The sequence below is a fragment of the Rhodnius prolixus genome, unplaced genomic scaffold (assembly GCF_049639745.1).
Source record: "Rhodnius prolixus isolate KJV_2025 unplaced genomic scaffold, Rpr scaffold_3, whole genome shotgun sequence".
Classification (NCBI taxonomy): domain Eukaryota; kingdom Metazoa; phylum Arthropoda; class Insecta; order Hemiptera; family Reduviidae; genus Rhodnius; species Rhodnius prolixus.
In genome coordinates, this window is record NW_027411603.1 from 52,597,840 (window position 1) to 52,624,153 (window position 26,314).

Below are 26,314 nucleotides of genomic sequence, written 5' to 3' on the forward strand. Positions count from 1 at the left end.
AATACCAGTAAATTTTTAATTATAACTCGTAATTTGTTTGTAGAAATTATTTATTTATTGGCAGCATTTATTTGTTCCCCCCCCACAGGATGTGTAAAATTGCCAAATTTTCGAAATAGAATTTCTTCCGGAAATACGCGGTTTAAGGGCTTTTGAGTCCGGAAATTTGGTTTCTAAAGTAGCCCTTCAGTCTAAATACGTGTTTCAATCTGATTTGAGCGCCTCCAAGGTAACTTGCAAGAAATCAGCGAAACAAATTCCACAAGCGGAAGTATTAATTTAGTGGATGTCCGTAATAGCCGGCTCGCACTTCCCCTAAATCGAGGATTCAGCTAGAGTCTCTGAGGAACTTGTTTTATCACTTGAGGCGCGCGTTGTAAGGTGAGTGGTTTCATCTGTGGTACATTGGATCTATTTAGTCGCAGAATGCAGATCACGCCGTTAAAACAGTGCTGATTGCATCTTTAGTAGTGAACTTTTCTTAGACCGAAGACTTTCTTGGAATCCCCACACTAGACTTAAGAGAACAGAACTAAACAGACGCTATCGGCTCCTTAAAAGACTCTCTCTGGACAACAAAAGACTGATATTTATACTTCTATTTTAAAACCCATCTTGGGCGTACAGAATAGAGCTGTGGGGTTCAACCAAACGCTCCAATCTCCAAAGAATTCAATCTCTACAATCTAAAATACTTCGAACTATAGTAAACCTATACACACTGTGACCTTAACATTCCTTTTATCACCACCCAAGTTGCTGAAAACACGATACAGGAAACTCCACTTCAGCCTGCAATCTCATATAATAAATCCTCTAGCTCAAAATCTTTCTTCTAGAACTCTTTCTGACAACCCGGACAAGACATCTTTAAAGAGACAGTGGTCTCGTGATCGCCTCTCAAGTGAAGAGAGTGACTAACCATCTAATGTTTTGGAATGTTACGACTGCGTTACTTCTCCTCTCGTTACTTACTCATTTTACTACTCTATTGTATCATTGTTACTTATAGCGCTTGTGCGCTGATTGTAGCACAATAAACGCCCCCCCCCAAAAAAAAAGATTGCATCTTTAGTCCAAGATATTTGCAGAGACGCCAAAATGGTTGAATTGATTCTGAGAGATTTAGAGAACAAAGAATGCTAACTCTTAGCGATTCGTAGCCACTTAGTTATTAGGGGAAACCAATCCTAAAGCTAAAGCGCCATGTTAATAGAAGTGCGGCTAGGGTGTAATAAGAATAATCAAGCAGAAGAACCAACAACTTGAAAAGCACAAACTTGATGAGATGATCAAGTCTGTGGGGTTGTTTTTAAAGTAAAAAAATAGGGAACGGAAGTGAAATGAGGAAGGTAAATAAGAAGAAGGAACAAAAGAAAAAAAAAATTGATAAAATGGTGAGATAAGAACATCCGCCAGGGTTAACACGCTCATGGAACATTTTGGAAATGGGGAGAGACGAAGGAAGGTTGGCCGAACTGATAAGCAATAGTGAAATACAAGAAAGTGGAACTGATAAGAACAAGGAGCTGTTGGAAACGACGTTTTAGAAGAAATGAACTGGCGGAATCAATACGATGATAAGAAGGAAGTTGATGAAGGGAAAAAAAATAAATTGAACTACATTAATTACGAGGAAAGGAAGAAGAAAAACCGAACTTTCCCAAGGTGATGGTAGAACCTGGAGGGGAATAACCAAACCAATAAATGAGGGGTAATACAAAGAAAATAAAAGAAATCTTAACGTTTAAAACAACTTTTATCAGAGTGCTCCATATTGTCAAAAAGATCCCAGAACTTCTAACAGAATATGAGAAAACTTAGATCATGATTAGGTAGTTGAAAAAGTTTTCGTGAGGAAAACTCAAGACGATTTCTCTTATCGTGTGTTGTACTGTTACGATATTGTTGGCAACGTTTTCGCAACCTTTTAAAATGCTACATCTACAGCCTAGGATAGTCTTGTTCAACCCTTTATTTTGGGCATAACTTCATTTTAGTTATACAAGACTGTATAATAGACAAAGGTTTTGTATTAGATTTTCGTTTTGGGGTTACCGGAAATACCCATTTCGATTACGAATACATTTTTCTACAAATTGTGTCTGTTTGTCACTACGTGCTCAGCATATATCTCAAAAACGGCTCATTCAACCGCAAAACTGACAGCTTTTCAATTTTAAGGGATTTTTTTCTTGGAATTTGAGGAAAACCATTTTCTATAAGCGCTCCTAGATCTACTAAACGTATAAAGGGAAGTGGATTGCGATTAGAGCATTTCCAGCCGAAATTTTTATCCTAAAATTTGGAATTTAAACGAAACTGTATCTTTCGGGTTTTGTTTAAAATTTTCCGCATTCAAGAACGTTTCCTTAAAATTTGGTTAAATGATTTTTTTGTGTCCTCTTCAGCGATACCTAATTTTAGACATTATACCAGAAAATGTTTCGTTTTCAGGTACAATGTTGTGACATATGGGACATTTCCTATGAAGTAGTGCAATATTGGAATGTAGTTTAGCAACAACAATGCTATATAAAAGTAGTAGGAGTAAAGCATGCCCTACAAATTTCGTAAACAGAAATTCGAATTTGTTTTTAAGAATTAAAAAAAAAGTAAAAAGTAAAGTACGTAATTGCCTATTTTTTCAGGCGGGCTTTACGTCCAACTACCAACTTAAGTGTCGTGAACGGTGGCGACTAGCAAACATACTTTACTGTAAATTACTCATATTAACCATTAAATAAAATCCAAGGCCTAAACCAGGGGAATCGAACCCACTAAACCAACAATACATCTTAGCTTTGCGGGTCTAGCCTATAACCGCCTAACATACTTTACTATAAATTTCTCATATTAACCATTAAATAAAATCCAAGGCCTAGACCAGGGGAATCGAACCCACTAAACCAACAATACATCTTAGCATTGCGGGTCTAGTCTCTTAACCGCCTAACATACTTGACTATAAATTTCTCATATTAACCATTAAATAAAATCCAAGGCCTAGACCGGAGGAATCGAACCCACTAAACCAACAATACATCTTAGCTTTGCGGATCAAGCCTATAACCGCCTAACATACTTTACTATAAATTTCTCATATTAACCATTAAATAAAATCCAAGGCCTAGACCAGGGGAATCGAACCCACTAAACCAACAATACATCTTAGCATTGCGGGTCTAGTCTCTTAACCGCCTAACATACTTGACTATAAATTTTTCATATTAACCATTAAATAGAATCCAAGGCCTAAACCATGGAATCGATGCCACTAAACCAACAATACATCTTAGCTTTGCGGGTCTAGCGTATAACCGCCTAACATACTTTACTGTAAATTTCTTTTATTAACCATTAAATAAAATCCAAGGCCTAGACCAGGGGAATCGAACCCACTAAACCAACAATACATCTTAGCTTTGCGGGTCTAGCCTATAACCGCCTAACATACTTGACTATAAATTTCTCATATTAACCATTAAATAAAATCCAAGGCCTAGACCAGGGGAATCGAACCCACTAAACCAACAATACATCTTAGCTTTGCGGGTCTAGCCTATAACCGCCTAATATACTTTACTATAAATTTCTCATATTAACCATTAAATAAAATCCAAAGCCTAGACCGGGGGAATCGAACCCACTAAACCAACAATACATCTTAGCTTTGCGGGTCTAGCCTATAACCGCCTAACATACTTTACTATAAATTCTCTCATATTAATCATTAAATAAAAATCCAAAGCCTAGACCGGGGGAATCGAACCCACTAAACCAACAATACATCTTAGCTTTGCGGGTCTAGCCTATAACCGCCTAACATACTTTACTATAAATTCTCTCATATTAATCATTAAATAAAAATCCAAAGCCTAGACCGAGGGAATCGAACCCACTAAACCAACAATACATCTTAGCTTTGCGGGTCTAGCCTCTTAACCGCTCGGCTACTGAGGCGCCTACTTTTTAAGAATATGTTGTATGTTTTATTTTAATATTAATAAAAAATAAAATCATTTTCACTTTTTTTTCTTTTTTATTTAATTTAAAAAAGTATTTTATTAAAATGTTTTCCGCTTTCTGTGCTTAAAAGAAAAAAACACCACTTAAAATTGTGCCTGCTTAAGAAGCTTTCACGGGAAAGAAATAATGAGCATTCGAAATATAAAAACAAGTGCCGGTCTTCTTGTTATAATACGATTATTTTCTTTAAATATCTTTATTTTCTAGAAATCATTATCAATTATCTGATAATAATGATGATAATGAAAAGAATAAAGTACTTACTTTATTTCTATATAAATAAAGTATAACCTAAACTGGAGTCAAGAGTACTAGACTGGGGTGGCGAGGGAAAATAGCGATTGTGAAATTGAAGTCTAACTACCATCACGTGACCTCGTTACGTCATTAGTGCATACCTTCAGAATTTGGCGTGTCTGAACAGGTTATGTTTTACTACTTTCCCTGGATTACTGTACAATACATTTTTACTGAATTATTAGCTAGTAAATTCCATGCAAAGATAAAATAAAGCTTCCAAGGAGGGGAGGAGGGAATTTACACAAATATATTACATTAAATGCAATATTACAAAAATATGTAAACAAATAAATTATCTAATTTAAATAAGAAATAGAATAATTAGTAATTCTCAATGATGACTTATTTTTATGACAGAGCTTCGCCAAGTATGACACCAATGAGCGGCTAAAAGATCCATATTCTTTCATGCATTCGCTCACAAATTATAAAAGAAAACTTTACGATCTATCTTAGATTGCTACAGTGACAGCATCTTTCCATACCAACTAAGAGGATTTTACAGACTTCCCAAATCCTTTAAATGTGTAACTAACTGTAAATAAGTGCAAAAAACACATGATAGATACATAAATAGCTCTAAATCTGAGAAAAAGTTAGAAAATTTCATAGAATTCCTCTATAATTAGAAACAGGAATATTTTGAGACTTAAAAAATTTTAAGAAATATGAAACCGTAAGATTTAAATAACTCCATACTCCGTTGCCATTTCTAAGGTAACGTTAAATCTTTGATTTTGATTTTGAATAGTTTATTTACAATTTTAAAAATATATACAAATAAATGTACAAAAGGAGGTTTCAGGCTGGAGGGCCTATATACTTCCCACAACATATTAATATATACATTGATTAATAAGTCGAACTTAATACTAAGGCAAAAAAACTTTAAAAAAACCTTATTATATACAGTTATTACTGTTCATTATTTTTGGTGACTATTCATAGTTTCAATAGGATGAAAAAATAATTGCCATTTCAGTCGAGATACATTTATTTTGCCGAGCTTTCGACCTAGGGACTAGGTCATCTTCAGGGCTGTGGAACATATTTACAGATTGTTAGCAATGATTCTATTAAAATGAATATGTATAATATAACGAAATTTACAAAAATTATTTATACCTAGTTTACAAAGTAATATTTTTACATTTCAGGGTTGGTGTGTCTACTGTCTTGTCTGTTCATGGACTGAGTGTGATCGGTCTGTGTGTGATATGTGTTAGGTTGTGTGGAAGTCAGTGTTGCCAATTGTCAAGTATTTTGTAGTAAGTTTGCCGTATATGTTGTTTAAATTGTTCGTGTCAGTTTTGAAATTTAAACTGTTTTCTGTCTTAGATATGTCTATCAATTCTAGCACTTTCCTTTTTTGGTGTGTTGGTTTCTGATTTAAGTATCTTTGTGTTTGGGGAAATCGAAAGTGTGATGATTTTCTGTGCTGTGTAAAGAAAGTGCTGTGGTGTTCTTTTTTGGAAAATGTAAGCATGTTGGTACAGTCTTTTTCTTTTAAGTACTGTGATGTTTCGCCTATATATTTTTTGTGACAGTCTTTGCATTCAATTTCGTATATAAGATTTGATTGTTTGTCCTTTTCAGTCTGGTCTTTTAGCTTCGAAAAAAACTGTCTTTTTGACTTGAGAATTTCACTCGACTGAAATGGCAATTATTTTTTCATCCTATATACAGTTAATTAACTCAAGATATGCTTAAACTTTTTATGCTTACATTTTTTATAATTAAGTGAACTTAAATTGTAGTCTACAATACCTTTTACATGCGGGTAGGGACTATGTGTACAGAAAGTTACAAAGTTACCTGTAGCATTGTAGATAAATGTAGACACGCTGGCAACATCAAGTGCAGCATGAATATAGTCTATGGAACATTAAACTTCTTTACCGTATTCTAGAGATTATTTTCTTATTTCTCTATGACGCACACTATGAAGTGAAGATAGTCTGATTGTCCAGAAATTTTAATTTTGAATAATCATTTAAAATATCCGCTTTGACATTTCCTGTGTTTGAAATAGTGCGTGTGAACAGCACAAATCGTGGTAAATAGATGTTGGATCCTGATTTTTCTGAAACAGGAATGCTGCTATGGATGCGTTCGGTAGGAATGTAGATACTAAACAGATCAGGAGCTATAATTTTAGCTCGTTAAATCCAGGAACTCGAAAATTAAAAACGAAATTCTTGAATTGTGCTACATATAGACAAACGTACACACAAAATGAATACGACTATTATTAAAACCACCTATTTCCTGTTCAAAGGTACGTTAAAAAAACCTATCTCGGGTCAAAGTTCTAATTTAAAAATGTACTCGATTTCACAACTTCCTCTTAGAAAGATTAAGAGAAAGTAAAGATTATTTACAAAGTTTCAAACATTGTAATATTATATAACATTAAGGTTTTTCACGAAAGAAAAATTAATACAGACATTAAACGCAACAGTTTCACTTTACGGCTGGTAATTTTTCTTTCTCATTGCCATAACAAACACTGCTTTAATGATATGTAATAAAAATTTTTAATGATCGAAGAGGAAGTAGGCAGAGAAGGAAGTTGATAGAGGCTGGTGTTGGTGTGTAAGTGCGCATTAACTTCTAAATTACTTTCTGTCTTTTATAGTGTGTTTGTAAATTTGACGCTTTTCACTCGTTCCACTGTAATTCAGCTATAACAACGACAGACGAAATGACACAATCTTGCTAAATCAAAGCAAACTTACTTCTAGCACTCATTTTGACAACGTTAACGTCGCAGTTATATCGGCAATTAAATTAGTTTTTGTCCTCTGGATGTGTTTAAAAATTTTAGTCACTTTCCGATTAAGAAGAATTGGAGAAGATTTCCGTTAGTTTTTTGGTCCGTCTATCAATAGAAATTCAAAAATAAAATAGCAAAAACTTCATGCCTCTATTAGATGACACCTACATTTACCCCCACCTCTATCACACTTCCAATTATTCAGAATTCCATGATTTCTTTACCCAATTGTAGAGAATAGTTAGCTCTATAACTGGAATAAACTGCATTGTTTTAGTGATAATAGTTAATGAGATATAGAAGGTTTAATTTTGTTGGTCTTCAAAGACAACGAATTACAATTATTTATATCTTTGTTCATATTGTTCTGAATTGAATGATCTCTTTACCGTATTGTCGAGAAATTTTGCTTTATAATATATTTTCCCTGGATAATTCGATTTGAGACCTTATAGCGTGCACTTCTGGTGGAAATTGCGAATGAGAAATAGTTTTGGAAAAACATTTCCTTTTGTTATGATATAAATAAATGAACTGAAAGTCCTTAAAATTCTTTTAGTTTTTGCCTAACTAGAGAGTACTTGAGAGCTTTTAATTAGTTTTAATAATTTTTCTTCAAAGTGATAATTTGATGGATTTCAGTAGAATCTTATCGTATTACTGCTAAGAAAGGAACTGTAAGTGGTTACGGCCCACACACTGAGGCGGTGAGGCTTGTGAGATCATTAAGAAATAGCGTAATGTTCAGCATCTAGGACGGTTATTAATTCAACAAGTGTGTAGCACTTGATAATGATTACCTGTTGTATTAATACCGCTTTACTCTTCATTTATTTATCTAATTCATTTTACCCTTTCGAGTGTGGGTGTGTGGTGGGGGAAGTTATTACGAAGGAATGGATTAACAGGGTGATCCTGGTCCCATAATGGACTCCCATTTTTTTTTAAATAATAATGTTTAAACAAACATCAAAATCTCGTTCTCGCACTTCTCCTATAGTTTTTGATCGCTTAGACAGTTTCCATTTTGCTTTCGATGCTCTACCGTGCTTTAGTTTGGGTTAAAAGTGAATTCTGCTAGATAATAATTCAATCGACTTACAATTACTATTATTATTATTGTTATTATTATTATTTCTATTATTATTACTAAGCGGAAATACCATTACTTTCTAAACAAAAGAAACCTCGCTTCATCAGTTCTGCTTTGTGGTGACGCTACATAACAATATCAACAGTGATGGGCAGAACGAGTCCACCTTTGGAGTCGTTGGATTTGAATCAGTTCCAGGGTTGGAATCGTTCACTGATTCCAGTCTCTGTACTTACCCACAATGCATTAGTACAAAATGTCAGGCAATTTATTAAAATATACACATTAAAAGTTAGCTTTCCCAGTTAATAACAAAACTATATTTCTTTAACACACATTAAGTACTATCCCTAATTTCCAATAGCTCTGATAAATATAAAATTAATAACATAATCTCATATAATCTCAATAAATAGGCTAGTCAAATTAAAATTAAAGCAATACAGTTTTGCCAATTATCTAGCTTGTCCACTGGAAGACTAGAGTTAACTTGCTTCAACAGGATTCAAGATGGAGAATTAGTAAATGTCCATAGCTTTCGTTCTTCTTTATGGACTGTTTAGTTTTTGGTTACTTTAATCTCATTTAGAGGTGCCTTTTAATCACTTTCTTTGTAGTTAGGGATTTACATGAATTACAGGCACTTCTTGATGGCATCATTAGAATAAAGAATTTCTTAGCCATAAGATGCATTGCTACTGTGCACAACATGTAGTTAATTGTATTGACAGAGAACGGTAATGATTGGGTTTGCTATTAATGTTTACAGCCTGCCACGAAAACTTGGTATTTTTGTAGGATTGTAATAGTTTTGTTATAACAGCGTTTTCAACGTCATTTTCAAAATGAAATGGGAGCATTTCAGTTCCAGTGTGCCGTTTACTGTTTGGTATCTTGTCTAATGTACCATGGACCAGAAAAAGGTTGGGAAGCACTGATCTACACTATTAACTACGACAAAAGTTTAACGGATCGAAAAACAAAAAATAAATATCCATAGATTTTCACAAAAATTTTATTTATTTATCATAGGGTTTCATCCCTAAGGATTCATAGTTTTAAAAGTTCGCGCGAACCGGTAGGTTGCCATCACCTGTATGTTTATGCATGTGGGTTACTGGATAATTCCTATTAAAGTTGGTCACACTGTTTCTTAACAAGCCTTAAGTCACCTGTTCTTTTCTTTCTTAGCTTAATGGCGGACTCATTGTTCTTTTCTTTCTTAGCTTAATGGCGGACTCATTGTTCTTTTCTTTCTTAGCTTAATGGCGGACTCATTGTTCTTTTCTTTCTTAGCTTAATGGCGGACTCATTGTTCTTTTCTTTCTTAGCTTAATGGCGGACTCATTGTTCTTTTCTTTCTTAGCTTAATGGCGGACTCATTGTTCTTTTCTTTCTTAGCTTAATGGCGGACTCATTGTTCTTTTCTTTCTTAGCTTAATGGCGGACTCATTGTTCTTTTCTTTCTTAGCTTAATGGCGGACTCATTGTTCTTTTCTTTCTTAGCTTAATGGCGGACTCATTGTTCTTTTCTTTCTTAGCTTAATGGCGGACTCATTGTTCTTTTCTTTCTTAGCTTAATGGCGGACTCATTGTTCTTTTCTTTCTTAGCTTAATGGCGGACTCATTGTTCTTTTCTTTCTTAGCTTAATGGCGGACTCATTGTTCTTTTCTTTCTTAGCTTAATGGCGGACTCATTGTTCTTTTCTTTCTTAGCTTAATGGCGGACTCATTGTTCTTTTCTTTCTTAGCTTAATGGCGGACTCATTGTTCTTTTCTTTCTTAGCTTAATGGCGGACTCATTGTTCTTTTCTTTCTTAGCTTAATGGCGGACTCATTGTTCTTTTCTTTCTTAGCTTAATGGCGGACTCATTGTTCTTTTCTTTAACGGTTTAAAAATGCAAATATTATTATTTTTTTTGCATTAATTGTTTTTTTTAAGTTATTCTCAGTGTGTAAAATTAGGTTTTATTGAATTTAAAGTAGTGTTTCATTATTCAATTAGTGTAAATAAGTGGAATACCATTAGTAGTTAAATTGTCATTCATTTAGAATGAGGCTAAAGTGGAATTACTTTGTTAAAACAAGGTAAGGCTTTGTCTGCTAATTGATTAAATCATTATCTTTACAAGTATTATTGTGTATTACTGAAATCTTACTTCTTTTTAACTTAAGCATCACTTTGTGTAATAAACTGCAAATATTACACTATAAATCTGATTACATTATCACTCAATATGCATTCAGAGTACAGTTGACTCTCGATAAATCGAAATCCAAGGGACTACAAGAAAAATTCGAATTATTAAGAGTTTTTATTGAAAATAAGTATGAGCTTACCTAAGTTTTAGACATATATAGCCTCAAGTAAAAAAGTAAAAATAATGAAAACGACAAAAAAGAACAAACATTGTATTACCATTTCAATAAATAATAATATACATATGTACCTAATTGAAAAAATGAAGAACAGTTTTTTGTTTCAATGTGGCTTGACTTAGTCAAGTGACTTAGAATTGTAGAAAGCGTTGATGGTGGAATATTGAAAGTTTTGGCGATATCTTTTTGTTTCGAACCACTTTCCACGGCCACGATACTGCTTTCTTTGTGGGACACAGTAAGGGAGACGTACTTCCCATCGTGACAAAAACTATGAAAGAGAATTGGAAAGTTAAACTGGGCTGAAAACGCAGAAAATGAACAATAAGCGGAAAATGAGAAATAACATTACTAGGGAAAATTCGAATTATAAAGAGGGGAAGGTGGCCTCGTTCGAATTATAGAGCCTTCTCTCCCCTGTTGTTAAGAAAAGGATTTCGAATTATCGAGCGTATCTAAATACACTGCATTTTTTCGATTTACCGAAGTTAGCAGCTGTAGAGTTCGAATTATCGAAAATTCGAATTATCGAGAGTCGACTGTATATTCTTTTTAGGCTGAAACTACTTAGTTGTCTTGCGACAGTTCAGCCTCCGGACAGAACACGTTCTGTTTCCATTACATGTTTTGAGAACACAAATGGTCTTCAGTAGTTAGACAGAAAGCACTAACGGGAGGCAGATGGCCAAACGAGACTATTACTAGGAGTTTCAAAAAATCCATTCTCTGTATTTTGCTGTAACATTGTTCTGATCATTCATTGTAATTAATAAGTAACGTTTATAAGGGTATTTATTGACCCTATGTAAGAAGGTTTGAGTGTAGGTTATGTATACATACGAATGAATTTTGTACTCTTGGAAATTGCCGCTACAAATGCTACTGTCTTCGTTCTTTAATACTTCATTATTATTATTTATTTTTGCCTTTTTTTATTTGGCATTGGCTTCCGCCATACAGCCAGCATCGTCTAGGAGCTCATCACTAGAATATCACTCACTCTCCATTCTTACTTATAAATACATTCGCTTCACACGTTCATCCCTCTACTATATACAACTATTTACATACAAACTTACCAACTAATGGATGGATCAGTACTCTATATTCCTGCCATCCTTATAGCTTAACCAAAATTAAAATCACGTAATCCTTCTCTAATCATTTTCTTCCATTCATTCTAATACTTCATTATGTTTCAAACATTAATTCCAAAGTTGTTTTCTTGCATTCTCATCTTCTTCTCCTTCTTCTTCTTCTTAACTGGCGCTACAACTCATGTAGAGTCTTGGGCCTCCTCAAGACATGCCCGTGCAGGCGTCTCTTTCCTGCGCAGCCGCCCTCCAGTTTCGGAATTCTAACATAGATGCAGCATCCTTGGCCACACTCTCCTTCCAGCGCAGCTTAGGTCTGCCTACCTTTCTGGATCCTTGCATGTTTCCTGCCAGCACTTTCTTAGGTATCTCATCTTCATACTAGTTAGAAAAAAAAGAAGAGAGTATTTACAATAGTATCCATTTATCGATTTCATATTCTCATCGGAAACATCCGTTTTTTAGATCTTCTGAGCCCCCTTCCCCCTAGAAAAGGTGATTTTTACAAATTGTTGTGTATGCTTCGTCTTCCAATGTCGAGTGTATTTGTTACAGCATAACTGATCGGCAAAAGTTCAAAATTTCATATCTAATTTAGATAAAACCATCAGATCTGACTATAAGCTTTTGGACCATCAAAAAATCAGTCAACCGATATATATCGATTCTACTGAATCGATTTTTTCAATTTTTTAAGGAAACCTTTTAAGTAGGGGAATATTGATTTTTTTTTTTTTAGTTAGTGGCTTTACGTATTCTTCAACAGTAACATTTTATTCTAGGGAACGTGTACAACATGCTGTTTTATTCTTAGTAAAAGGCTACTATATTCTTTGGTGCTGTTTATTAAATATCGGAATGTGTAAAGTATCGAATTAATTTATTAGTAAATATCGGTGAAACGAAGTTCTGTCTGGGAATATTCTTACAAGATTTTGTTTTGTTTGTCAGTCTGTCTTTAATATTGCAGCATGGCAGTCTATTCTACTTATAATTTGAGTAAATATAGAAAACTTATAACTCAACAGTGGCCACAAAAGAGGGGCGTGTTTTTCCTTTTTAATTTTCCACAATAAAGACACCTACGGGTTTTCTTTCTGCTTGTTCTATTATCATCTCCATATTATCTAAATATTTTCCTTGGAATACAAAAGAAATTGATTTTTCCTTTTATTTGCAAAATCGAGTTAATTAATGAACATAAAATTTATATTTTCCATGAAGTGGGTGGTTAGATGAGGGGGAAAAAGAAGTCGTGGCCAAGGGGGAATATTTAACTAGCAATCATTATCATGCAACCTAATTAGATGGGAATCAAGATAGCGGTGATAATGATAGCGCTGTCACGGATATGACGTCACACGCTCCTCTATACACCTCCTCTATACATCTCCTACATAATACCACCATAATAATAACTTCTCTTCAAGCCAAAACCATCAGAGAAGGTTATCAATCGACCTTGTCTGGGTGAAGTTGTCGTCTGTCAAAATTAATTATCTATTTCATTCGACAAATTGTCAAATTTAGTAGAAGTCGATGTAAGAAAAATAATAATAATAATGAATATCAAATTCTGAACGGACAAGTTTTTTTTTTTTTTTTTTTTTTTTTTTTTGGTTTTCTTTTTTTGGCATTGGCTTCCGCCATACAGCCAGCATCGTCTAGGTGCTTATCACTAGAATATCACTCACTCTCCGTTCTTACCTACAAATACATTCGCTTCACACATTCATCATTCTACTATATACCGCTATTTACATAAACTACTGCTAATGGATGGAGCAGCACTCTGTGCTCCTGCCATCCTTCTCGCTTAACCAAAATTAAAATCACGTAATCCTTCTCTAAGCATTTTGTTCCATTCATTCTAATTCGGCTATAGCTTCTAAATACATTCATATTTCATTGCTAGCTCTGCTATCGACTTAAGCACATAAATGTTGGTGGTGAATATTATGTCTTCGTAGCGAAATGGTCCATCTAAATACCTGTATATGTCGTCAAACATTCGTTTCCTTTCTACCACATAACGTGGACATATCATTATTATTCCTCCTCCTCATTGCAATCTACGCAAAGAGGAGAGGACCTTTTGTTGATCCTGTGAAGATACGGATCCGCACACAGCGTGGTTCGCTCTCAGCCTGCTTATTGTCGTAACAACCCATTTATTAGTGCCAGTTCCCTTAAACCATGGTTGTCTAGGTAACTGATCTGCCATAGTTTTATAGAATCTACCTTTATCACCATTATTGTAATCTGTCTGCCATTTTTGTAGTGCTGCTTTTGCAATTATACCCTTGATATCGGTGTGTGGTCGGACAAGTTTTACGAAAGCAAGAAAGAAATCTTTGTTTTTGTTGTCATTGACTGTTTTACTTTAAACTTTAAATTTTAGCAACATGTTTTATCATGCCTCAAATGACGTAGTTTGTATGACAAATCAAGAGAAAGTAGCATTTTAGAATCCCCAGCCTACATCTGATCTGCCCTAAAATATATATATTTTTTTTTTCTGCTGGCATAAAGTTTTAATAAGCCCTTCAAAGGGATAGTTTTCTCAATATGTCGTAGTTTGAGGTACATACTGGAATAGCCTTCAGCTGGTCGGTTACAGCCGTTTGAATGTTTTCGGACTGTCCCAAAATGAGTTCCCTTGAGGTGATTTTTGCAACTTAGGGAAGAGAAAAAAGTCACAAGGAAGTCAAGTTAGGCGAATAAGGAGGCTGAGGAGCCACAGAAATGTTTTTACTGGCCAAAAACTCTGGTTTATAGAAATTGCTCTGTGTGACAAGGAGCATTATCGTGATGCAACAACACCTACTTGTTCTTGGTGTTTGGTCTCACACGAATGAACCCTTTTTCGAAGCTTTTTCATGAACCACTCGGTAAAAGTGTTGATTGAACGTTTGACTCTTTGTGGACGATTCCGTGTGGATATCGGAAAAAACAAATCAGCATGCATTTGATCTTCGACTTCTTCGCCATCCTTGTTTTTTTGTGGGCCTTGGAGAGGTTGAAGTGTGCCACTCCATGCTCTGGCGCTTGGTTTCTGGGTCGTACTCGAAACACCCAAGACTCGTCACCAGTAATGAGGGTCTCAAGGACGTTCCAGAAAATGGGGCTCATTTTCAATTGAATCCAAAAAGTCAAGGCCTTTCCAACATTCAAACGGCTGTAACCGACGACCAGCTGAAGGCTATTCCAGTATCAGAGTTTGAACACTGCTATGAGGAGTGGAAGAAACGTCCCCAGCGCTGTGTGGCTTCAGAAGGAAGTTATTTTGAAGGTGACAATATAGAATTGTAATTCTTTTTGAATAATTTTTTTTTTTAAATCAGTCTCATTACTTTATTTACAGATCTCGTACGTCATCAATTTCCATTTTTCTTTTGTAGTATCGCATACTTTACATATTTTGTTTAGCTCCTACTCATGAGTTCACAACTCTAAGTCTCCTGATTTTTTTTGATGATGAAGTCAGCTAAAGGTGACTTTTCACACAACTGCACAAGAGATTGGATTTCACTCGGGTTTCCTCTGGCAACATTTTCAGATAATGCAGTTGTTTTTCTTTTGAACGTCATTACTACCATTCTTCTTTTATTTTTTTAAAAAAAAGTAACGCATGCAATACACTAAACAAAAGTTCAGCCTTCTATTGCACAAAAATGCATGCGTACCTAAGTGCAGTTTTTACTTTTATTTTCTGTAATAAGATGAGTCACTCTCCAGAACTGACTCTCCAGAGGGAGCCACAGAATACTCTAAAAAAAAAAGGTCAGTAGAGTAATGTAGAGGAATTTTCCTCAGTTTGGGAAAAAAGAACAGTAATTCCTTTTTCCGCTAGCCCATTGTATTTGATGATCCGGTGGACAATGTCAATAAACCCTCCCATCTCTGTTAATTTCACAAATTATTTCCTCGCGTTTATCCCCGCCCCCCTGTCTCCCACCAAGTGCTTTCAATTTGCGGCAATTCTCCGCTCTTGGATTCCAACCATCCTGAAATGCTGCTGTAGGCTCAATAATTGGGTCAGAGCATTTCCGCGCCAACTATTTTATTTAACTGTTCGCCCTGGCACAATATCTTCCCCCCTCTCCAAACTATTGTCGTCAGAACCCTGAACTTCTTGCATATTTTGTGGTCGGTTCTTCAATTCTGTACTAAAAGCTTGAAAAGCCTTCTCTCTTGGAAAATTACAAAACATTTTCCCCAACCAACCAACCACAGCCGGCAAGGCTTTACAAAAGCTCTAATTTCCATGACAACGTTGTGCTGTGTATAATGGTGTTGTCCAGTAATGTACCTTCTCCGTTTTTTTACTCTTTTTTTTGTTGTTGTTATGGTTGTTGTTCAATTAAATTTATTACACAGCGGAATGCATCGCAACATTTAATTCTGTTCAAAATATGGACAGGTTCTGGATTGTTTGTTAATATTCTTAGTTTTTTTTATCCGGTCATATCACTGACTTCCGGTCTCGAATTCTGGTCGATTAATCAGTTGAGGTGTTCCACTTATAATACTGTAACGAAATGACCTTGGCGAAGGACTCTTGGGAGGAGAGAAACCACTGAGAAAGGGCTAACAAAAGTTGGAAGCCAGACTTTACCAGGGCCAGACAGTAAGGCCTCCTAGATTGTTCTGTCTGGCGAACTCTAGAATGTTCCACTACTGTATAAAAACCAAGTGAGCGGCCCCAGTCAGTCAGTGTTCTTCAGAGTTAGCCAGTTAGGCAGTTAGTCAGTTAGTGAGTGGAGTAAGCAGTTGAGTTGAGATGAGTTATTGTTATGAGTGCAGTCGAGTCTAGTGCAATTCAGTGCAGTATGGACTGGTAGCCAGTCGTTGAACAGTTTTTGTTGTGTATTTATGTAGTAAGTGTATTTGTGTAAGTGTGTTGTGACTGTTGTAAATGGTAAAAGTAGTGAATAGCGATAGTTGCTAGTAAATGTTAATGTACATGTTTAGCGAGTTTTATTATTTACGAACCCACAATTTTATTTAATAACTAGTGGCAGTCACTAGTTGTAGTTTTTTTTCACTTTATTTGTATATTTACAACTGCAACAATTGTTGCATCAAGTAAATTTGATCATACTGGTTCAGTTCACTTGTAATGTCATGGTTAGAGCAATCACCATGAAACTCTTGCACAATGATTTAATCACAACAGATCTCTAGGCCACTTCCGCTTCAAACGACGAGGAGAATTGTCGGGAAGGTGAGGAGAGGACAAGAGGATTAGGATGGAGAGCTAGGAGGCTTTGAAATTTGCGGTAGCGAGACTTTATTAGATCGGTGACAAAAGGGATGTGAAGGTCCAGTGTGTATGGTAAAGTTAGAAATGTAGTATGGAGCATTCAGGGATTTTCCTGTAGGATTTTAGACTGTAGCTGTCTGCAGGCGTTTTGGAGTTAGAAGGTTTGGTTGAGCCCCACACTTCTGCTCCGGTATATCCATATGGGTCTTAACAGGGTCTTGTAAATTGCCAGTTTGTGATTCGAGTCGAGTTTGGATCTACGGTCAAGTAGCTTGTAGCATCTGTTCACATCTTGTCGTTTCAGTCGAGTATGTGAGTTCCACGTGAGTCTTTTGTCAATGTACAGTCCTAAGTATCGTACTACGTCAGCTGGAGGAATCGTTACACCGTTCAGTTGTAGTTAAATTTTTTTTTCCAGATGGTGAAAGAAAGGAAAAACTTTACAATGTATTACATCATACACATATTTCTGATGGAGTCACTGTCCCACTTCCTGTAAGCCATGATCTTCGACTTGTCCAAGTTTAACTTCAGCTGCAAGCCGGTTACCCGACAGTAGCCAGCTGATAACTGATCAGCTGATTTGATTTTTTTATTTTATTTTTGAGACCCCCACTTAACCATTCCATCGGGAACACGGAAGCGCTCAAAACGTTTTATATCTATGTGTTTGTAGAAAGCAAACTGAATCTCTCATATACACTGACACCAAAATAAAGCTCACGATAAAAATAAAAGACGAGAGAAGACTCTCAAGCCTGATGAATACTTCTTGCCGCCGGAAATGCTATGAAAAGAAAATGACTCGTAAACATGAAAAAGTTTTCCTACTAATACTTAACTGTGGAAAAATTAGGTACTAATACTAAAAGATGCTAGCTCGTTATCATGGGGGCTCGTCTATACAAATTGCTCTGCTCACTGGGTTTTCATTGGATGGTTTTTCAAGATGTTTTTCTTTTATTCACTACAAATTATTAAATTTTACAATCAATACACGCTCTAGCTTAGTGAGGGGCAGTTTGAGGTTCTTGAAGGACGAAAATGACGTTTTTAGAAAGAGATTTGTTTGTCAGCCGGTCTGGAAGTGGGATATGTTAACTTTTGGTGGGTGCAAAAGGAAGGATAATTTTATTTTTTGTCCAGGAAAATGGATTTTAGGGTGATGGGGAGTACTTACGAAATTATTGCCAAGCCAAGCTTCCGGATAAAGAATCTTTTTTTGGTAATTAACTTGAAAGCCCATCCGTCGTTACCTTCCAAGTGTGTAGAGATACGTTTGGAAACAGTCGCTAATGTAATCCCTCCTGAATCCGAGCCAGCCTTGATCTACGTTCTGGTCCCAATTCTCTAGCAGTCCATACTGAAATCTACCTCTAAAAACTAGCCACGAAATTGTGATGCCATCACAGTCACGGAAATGAGCTACTTCCGGCTAGATAATCGATTAAGCGTTTGGTAATTAACTGTTCCATTTCTTGGAAGCCCATTCGTCGTTTCCTTCCACGTGTGTAGAGATACGCTTGGAAACAGTCGCCATGTAATCGCTCCTGAATCCGAGCCAGCCTTATCTACGTTCATCACTTCGGTCCCAATTCTCCTCTAAAAACTAGTCCCTGTTAGCACTTCGTGATGCCATCACAGTCACGGAAATGAAAGGGAGAAAGTAAGTAGCTACTTCCGGCTAGATAATCGATTAAGCGGAACAGATAGAGCCTTTTCTTTTTAAATAAAAAGTTCTGTACATATAATTCGATTTCAAATGTTTTTGAAAATTGACTGATCTTTATCGAACAGTGAAATTGAATATTCAATACTAGCCTAAAGTATACGAATCACAAACGGTTGAATGTTGAATTTAATCGCTACGACGGAACTAGACTATATAAAGCTATGGTAGGCTACGTAAACATTGTGAACGATTATAAATGGAGGGGAAATTCAATCTCATTTCCGGTGGTTTACTCTTCCCCTGTTTTGTGTGCACATATAGTAGATGGGTACTATTTATAGGATATTGGCAGTGTGCGTACGTTTTAACCTGTGTACGTGGCTACGTAGTGGATAGAACCCACTAGGGGGGCTTATTTTCGGAGCACTGGTCCCTGGATAGCGCCCTAGGGTTCTGCATTAGCCAACGGCTTCACTTCTGAACACCCCCAAACACTCAAATATATAAATTTTTTTCCCCCAATGCCTGAAATGAACTTTAACCCTTGAAACCAACTTCTGCAATTTTAATTGGCTACCTTAATTATGAATTATTTTTCAAGGCTTTTCATTGTTTAATAGGAAAACTTTAGAATGTTTTTTTTTTCTGGACCGAGTATTCTGCGTTCTGATCAAACTGATCTCTTGTGGGCTGCATTGTTGCTGTGGAAAACCCTCTTAGCATACATCTCCTTATTGCGTGTAACTGGAAAATGGTCCATAGATGGCAGGAGGAGCTGCCGCATTTAATATAAATTAGGAGTGACCTTTGAACTGCAACAGCGATATACTGTTTACCGCTAATATTTTTAAAGAAATAAGAGATTCATTCTCTTCTCGTACGCTCGGCCCTGGCCAGTTCCTTGGATATCGTTATCGTCACTGTGAGTCTTGTATTTTCTTATTATTATTTTGTATTTGGAGTAATTACTCTTTCTATTGTCTACTTTTCGTTCTACCTTGCTTTAGTTTAGAACCTACTAACAATTGTTCTGTAATAAATCTCTCAATCTTTCTTTGTAACGATCTTAAATAAAGGTATTCTTTTGTTCGCCCAATTATAGCACAAGAGAGAGTTTTATTTTGCTCCCTGTCGCCTCGAGTGATTGTCTACAGGACCCTCCCTCCTCTCACGAGTGAGCTATCCCGCCAGAGGCGCCCTTAAGGGTATTTTATCTGTTTGGGGCTGGTTAGGGATCTCGTATCTGATAGCTATCTGGTGCCCGTAAAGTTACCGCCTCCCTAGCCGGTCACATGCCGGTAAATTTCACCCCGGGATCATGTTGAGTTACTTTCAAATATAAGACCCTTGATAGTTCTTTTACCCTTCAAAGTTTTCTTGACCCTGTAAGTCACTCTTTTCGTTCTTTAACAACCAGAAAACTATAGCCTGTCTCAATGCTGCATTTCTTCCTGGAACTCAACCTTTAAAAAGGAATTTCCATCAGAGTTTCCCAATATTTCCAGTAAAACAAAAAAAACAACTCTGTGAAAAATCATATATTTCCTTTTCTTCTTTTTTTTTTTCCACAGGAAGTGAAATTAAAAACTCAAAACTATATGAATGAGTTTTTCGTCCTGTTTGGTAGCCGATTAAAATATCCTTTAGGGAATTGTTTAATTTTTTTTTTGGAGGGGAGGTTTCCGCTTTTATTATTGCTCTTCTCTAGTTGGCAGTGCTGGTTTTAGAATCGAACTTGCCAATCGATATATCATATCATGTATTCTGACGATACAAAGTTTGTTTAAAACAAAACAACAAAAAAATATTACGTTTTGTTTGTTTATAACAGAATATTTGATTTAGGCTCTAATTAATTTTTCATAAAAAAAGAAAAAAAGAAAATTCAAATGCTTGATGAATAATGCTTGCTTTACTGGCAAAATCATTCTGATAGATGATCGAGTTCCACCCTCGATCACATACAAACAGAAAAGCATGAGTGCACAAAGCTACAATCAAAATCGATTGTAATACATACGTATATCGTTTTGCAAAAGTACCCATAGTTTATGTAGTAGAATTTATCTATCAAACATTATTGAATACAATTGAAGCTTTTCCTAGTTTTAGCTTTTGGTCAACGAACTGGAAAATATAGTTCAGCGCTTCAGTGCTTTAGTCACTTTTGCAAAATCTGTTCTTCAATGGTTGAAAATGGTTTGGCAAACTGGGCGTAATTTAGGCATGATTTTTTACGTTTGTGAAATTTGGATATCTGCTTTTTTCGGCTGACGTAACCATTTTCTGTGGGAAACAGTTAGTTTGGATTTCAATGGCATTGGTAAAACACGGGATTCCTCTCCTCTTTGCGTAGATTGCAATGAGGAGGAGGATTTAAAACATATAATAATGGATATGTCCACGTTATGTGGTAGAAAGGAAACGAATGTTTCAACGACATATACAGGTATTTAGATGCACCATTTCGCTACGAAGACATGATATTCTCCACCAACATATATGTGCTTAAGTCTATAGCAGAGCTAGCAAAGAAATATGAATGTATTTAAAAGTTATAGAATGAAGGCTAGAAAATGATTAGAGAAGGATTACCTGATTTTAATTTTGGTTAAGCTATAAGGATGGCAGGAATATACGTAGAGTACTGATCCATCCATTAGTTGGTAAGTTTGTATGTAAATAGTTGTATATAGTAGAGGGATGAACGTGTGAAGTGAATGTATTTATGAGTAAGAATGGAGAGTGAGTGATATTCTAGTGATAAGCACCTAGACGATGCTGGCTGTATGGCGGAAGCCAATGCCAAAAAAGGGATAAAAAAAAACACCATTTTTAATACATCTTTTGGAAAGTTGCATGAATATGGAAAGCAAGATCCAAGGTTCCTTTATTCCAAACTGTTTTTAAGAGGAGTCGTAGAAGCTGATCCGGAAAGAAGCCGTTGAGGATGGATAAGGATCTCTCTTAGGCACATGGCATGGGAATGGCGCCTTTGGTTATTTGTTCTTCTGCAACATAATCATGCAAAACTGCTTCAAAATAACATAAAAACATTTCAAAAATCTGGCAGATATTTGATTTGGGTGGACCCCTGGGTCCGAAAAAGTGATATTTACTAAAATACCGGTGATTGTGTATGTCTGGCGAGTAACACATGTGTGCTTCAGGAAACAGGAGTATGGGTAAAAAGATCTACTAGTGTCCATGTATTCATAGAAAGGAGACTTGAAGAAGACCAAGTAAAGTGGAAAACCTAGGAGGTTATATTAGAGAAAGCTGGTTCACCGAACCCAGCGATATAAACAAAAGCTGCATATGTGTGCCTGAATTGGCTGGTTAAACCGTTTTTTTCCATAAACGCCATAAAAAAAATCACAAAAATCATAGGAAATAAGGTTTTGATTGAGATCACCGAACCGGAATTACCACTTTACGTAATCGATTTTTTTTTTTTTCAATTTCTTACGATTTTCTTTGAATTTATTGCAAATATGTTGATACATAACTATTGTGGAAAACTCTTTTCCAGGGAATTTTGATTAAAGGGGTATTTCCGGTGTATTGGCGAATTGGATAGAATCCTTCTAGAGTGTCATATTTCTGCAAGGGACGTTCCTTTCTCTTGTGTTCTATTAAAGGGGTTTAAATCGATTTTAAAGAAAAATTCCTTTACCAGAAGTACCCCTTTATTCAATGGATCGATCGTTTCACTATCTCAAAAATGTAAACTTTGTATTAGTTGGAGATAAGTCTTCTCTGATAAGATTATATTTCAGTGTAATGTACGGTTTTATAACCTGTAATGTTGGTGAGAATTAATGATGGGTCAAATATTCTGAGTTGGAAGCATATTAATGAGTTCGAACCTTTAAAACAGGAAGTCGTGAGAGTGGTCATTCCAGATTTTAATATTTATTAATGTAGCGTAGATGGCGTAAAAAAGCGTAGCGGTAGATGATTCGAAACCTCACTAACTGTCGTAAGATTTATGTAAGTTGTAAGAGATTTTAACGCTTCGGTCTTACAACCCATTTGCGTAGACCAAAATATTTTGCCTTTTTCTTTTTGTTGGGTGAAGAGACGGGCGCCGAATCTTAATATTACTACCCCAGGATGTGGAGTATTCAAGACGAAAGGTCTAGCATAAAGTAAGTTTTGGACAACTTGCTAAGGATGCCCTTTCCTCACACGTTTAGGGCAAAGCTGAATATTTTGTTTAAGGAAGTGGTAGGAAAAAAAGGAAAAAAAGAAGAACAAGTTTAGGAAAAAGGCTGTAAGTCTTTTCACTAAAGTCTCTCTCTCTCCCCATAGCCGCGAAGTCCTCCTACAGCCTGCTGTTACTGTATTATCGATCTTGAAAAATACGCTAGCTCGTTCGTAGCGACTTGATATTCATCGTGTAAAAGAGAGGCGCCCGATGTTGTACAGTGTGTGTGTGGCGCAGAAGGTGATACATACAAGACAAGGGCGGAAGGAGAGGTGGAGGAGAAAAAGTTTCCGCAACACCCTCTCTAGCATATAGACTCAGCTCAGGGATGCTGTATACTTCCCCAAAAGGTGGCAACGGTCAGCCGGGTAATGGGTAGTGAAGAGCCGTCGGAGAATACTTCTCTCTCTCTGGCCTAGTAAAGGGATGGAAGGATGCTGTAACATTATGGGAGCCAACAGCAGCAGGAGGTCGTGCGCACACATGTAGGAGGGATTGGGCTAGAGGTACCCCTTCAGAGCTCCGCATGCTGCTCTCCCTGCAGCTTTTGTCTATATCCCTGGGTTCGGTAAACCAGCTTTCTCTAATATAACCTCCTAGGTTTTCCACTTTACTTGGTCTTCTTCAAGTCTCCTTTCTATGAATACATGGACACTAGCAGATCTTTTTTACCCATACTCCTGTTTCCTGCAGCACACACGTGTGTACCTACCCAGCTAGACATTTCTCTCCTTCTCCGTTTTGAGCACTAGCATCACCTAACGCCAGTAAATCTGTATAATATCTCAGCAGAAATTACCCTCTTTTACACTCACCCATTCCCCTTACACCATCATCCACGTATCACCGAAGATATCTCGCCAACCCTCTAACCTAAATTAAATAAGCACATGCTGGGGGTTCTTTATATGCGTATATGTTAGTAGTACACGTGTGCTTACCACCTGTCACCAGTTTGTAAGCAGACACATAGTAAGGGCGGTGCTTCAGCGTATGTTCGGTTGAGCCAAAAGTGAGGGATCATTATAGCTGGTACTGTTTTTCTTGTCCCTATATCACCCCATAATCTTGAACATGATCTGGCCTAAGTGAGCCCACATCCTGGGACAGGAGCATCCAGAAGATACCTTACAGTTTACCTCATTTCCTCACTTCACCTCTTAATTCGTGCACCCTTTTACCTGAAACAAGATCTAATTTCATTTATTTAAGCGGTTTTTTTACGTTCCTCATTTATCCAATCTTGCCCAAATTATTGCAATCATGCAAATGTCAAATTTGATATTTTACTCCTGGAAATATTTTAAAGTTCCCTGTTTCTAGATTCATTTCTACTCCTTCTAGAGAAAACTTTACATAAATTAGGCGTGCCCCTAATGACTTGTAACCACCACCTGCTAGTTACAACTAGCAGTTTTCCAAGGAGCTAGCGAAGTGCTCCATATCAACTCCAGGAAAACTTCAGAAGCTGGCTAGAAACACCCTGATAAAGAATCGAATTGAAAGTGTAGGATGGTTCTACGTTTATAAGACTAGTGAGTCACCAACAATGTTAAATGTGAGTGTAAGGTGATCTTATATAAGTCTAGTGAGTCGACAGCCTGGTTAAATATGAGTCTAAGATAGTCCTATATAAGTCTAGTGAGTCGTTAGCATGGTTAAATATGAGTTTAGGATGGTCCTATATAAGTCTAGTGAATTACCTACATGATTAAGTATGAGTATAAGGTGGTCCTACAGGTCTAGTGAGTCGACAGCCTGGTTAAATATTAGAGTAAGATAGTCCTACATATGTCTAGTGAGACGACAGCCTGGTTAAATATGAGTGTAAGATGTTTAAATGCACCAGCTGCTCATATAAGTCTAGTGAGTCGTTAGCATGGTTAAATATGAGTGTAAGTTAGTCCTATATAAGTCTAGTGAGTCGACAGCCTGGTTAAATATGAGTCTAAGATAGTCCTACATAAGTCTAGTGAGTCGTTAGCATGGTTAAATATGAGTGTAGGATGGTCCAATATAAGTCTAGTGAATTACCTACATGATTAAATATGAGTGTAAGGTGGTCCTACAGGTCTAGTGAGTCGACAGCCTGGTTAAATATGAGTGTAAGATGTTTAAATGCACCAGCTGCTTATATAAGTCTAGTGAGTCGTTAGCATGGTTAAATATGAGTGTAAGTTAGTCCTATATAAGTCTAGTGAGTCATCGACATTGTTAATAGTGAATCTAGAAAATGCATCTAAGTTTACAAAAATTGCCACTAGAGTTCTCCACTGGATGGAGTATAAAGTAAGCTTACCGACTATTTAATGGCGGCTTACAAGTCCACATCATGCCCATTCACTATTATCTATTTCACGATTAAACAATACAAATTCTCAAGTTTTTTGCTTCAGATAACGATAATTGGGTAAAACATGAGGTATTATTCCAAAAGAGATATTATTTATCGTATTATAAGAGAAATTTTTTTTCTTGCTTAATTCGAAAGTTTATCAAATACCTATGGGAGAAATGTTGGAATAAAATATTTAAATTAATTATTTCATTGAAATTATTACGTTTAAAGTAGTGGCCAATCACAGCGTAGTAAGGTTGCAGACTGTGGGCGTGTCACGCCCACCTCTAGTATAGCCACGCCTCCTTCCAATGGAAACCAGTTATGGGCTGGGTCAAAGCGATATTAACAATGGTGCTACAATACCTTTCACTAATTTTTCTAAATCTTTTATTATTTTCTCTTTTTTTATAAACTTTTGTTTTTTTGTTTTTGTAGGATTAAATTCTTATTAAAATTTTAAAAAAAGAAGTGTAACCAATTAAATTTATCAGAGCTCATCTCTGTTCATTTCCATCTTGCATCAAACTTTCCCATGCTAAATACCTGGTGTCAAATTTATTTTAATTTACCTGCTGTGTCAACTGTCTGATGCACCTTTAATTGCCGATAATCGAAGACCGTGTTTGTGTTGTATTTGTGATGGCATTCTTTACATTTAAATGCACCAGATGCTCAATTGAATGAATTTCTGAGGCGATAACATTTAACCAAATTGAAGAATTTTATGGTGATTGAATATTGCTGTTCATTTATTTAAAGGAAATACACAGAAAATGCTCACTTTTAAATAAGTGATATAAAAAAAATCTAATCGACAGATCAAGTCGATTTGTGATATCGATACCCCATCACAACAAAAATAAAAGCTTCATCAAAAGCTTAACTGAGCTGAAGGGCAAGATCTTTGCCCATTGTAAAGTTAGTAGCTGAATAAACAGCAGAGAGTTTTAGAAAGGAGAAGACTTATGTTACTCTCTGATAACACAACAAACAGAATCAATCAACAATCAAGTAATTAGTTGAAGCGTGTAAAAGTGGTACTTCAATCACAAATTAAATAAGTATTGTGGGAGAGTTTGTGTGTGTGTTAGTAAATCAAAATCAATGGTTGATTGATCAAGCTTTATCTGCTCATTTATATCCACTATTGTGGT

The 26,314-nt window shown here is 36.1% G+C and overlaps 1 long non-coding RNA gene across 1 annotated transcript in view; it reads left to right on the top strand.

Annotated features, from left to right (window-relative positions):
• The window catches only part of LOC141453583 (uncharacterized), a 196,209-nt gene that overhangs the window by 113,794 nt on the left and 56,101 nt on the right, over positions 1 to 26,314 (top strand). The window lies entirely within an intron of this gene.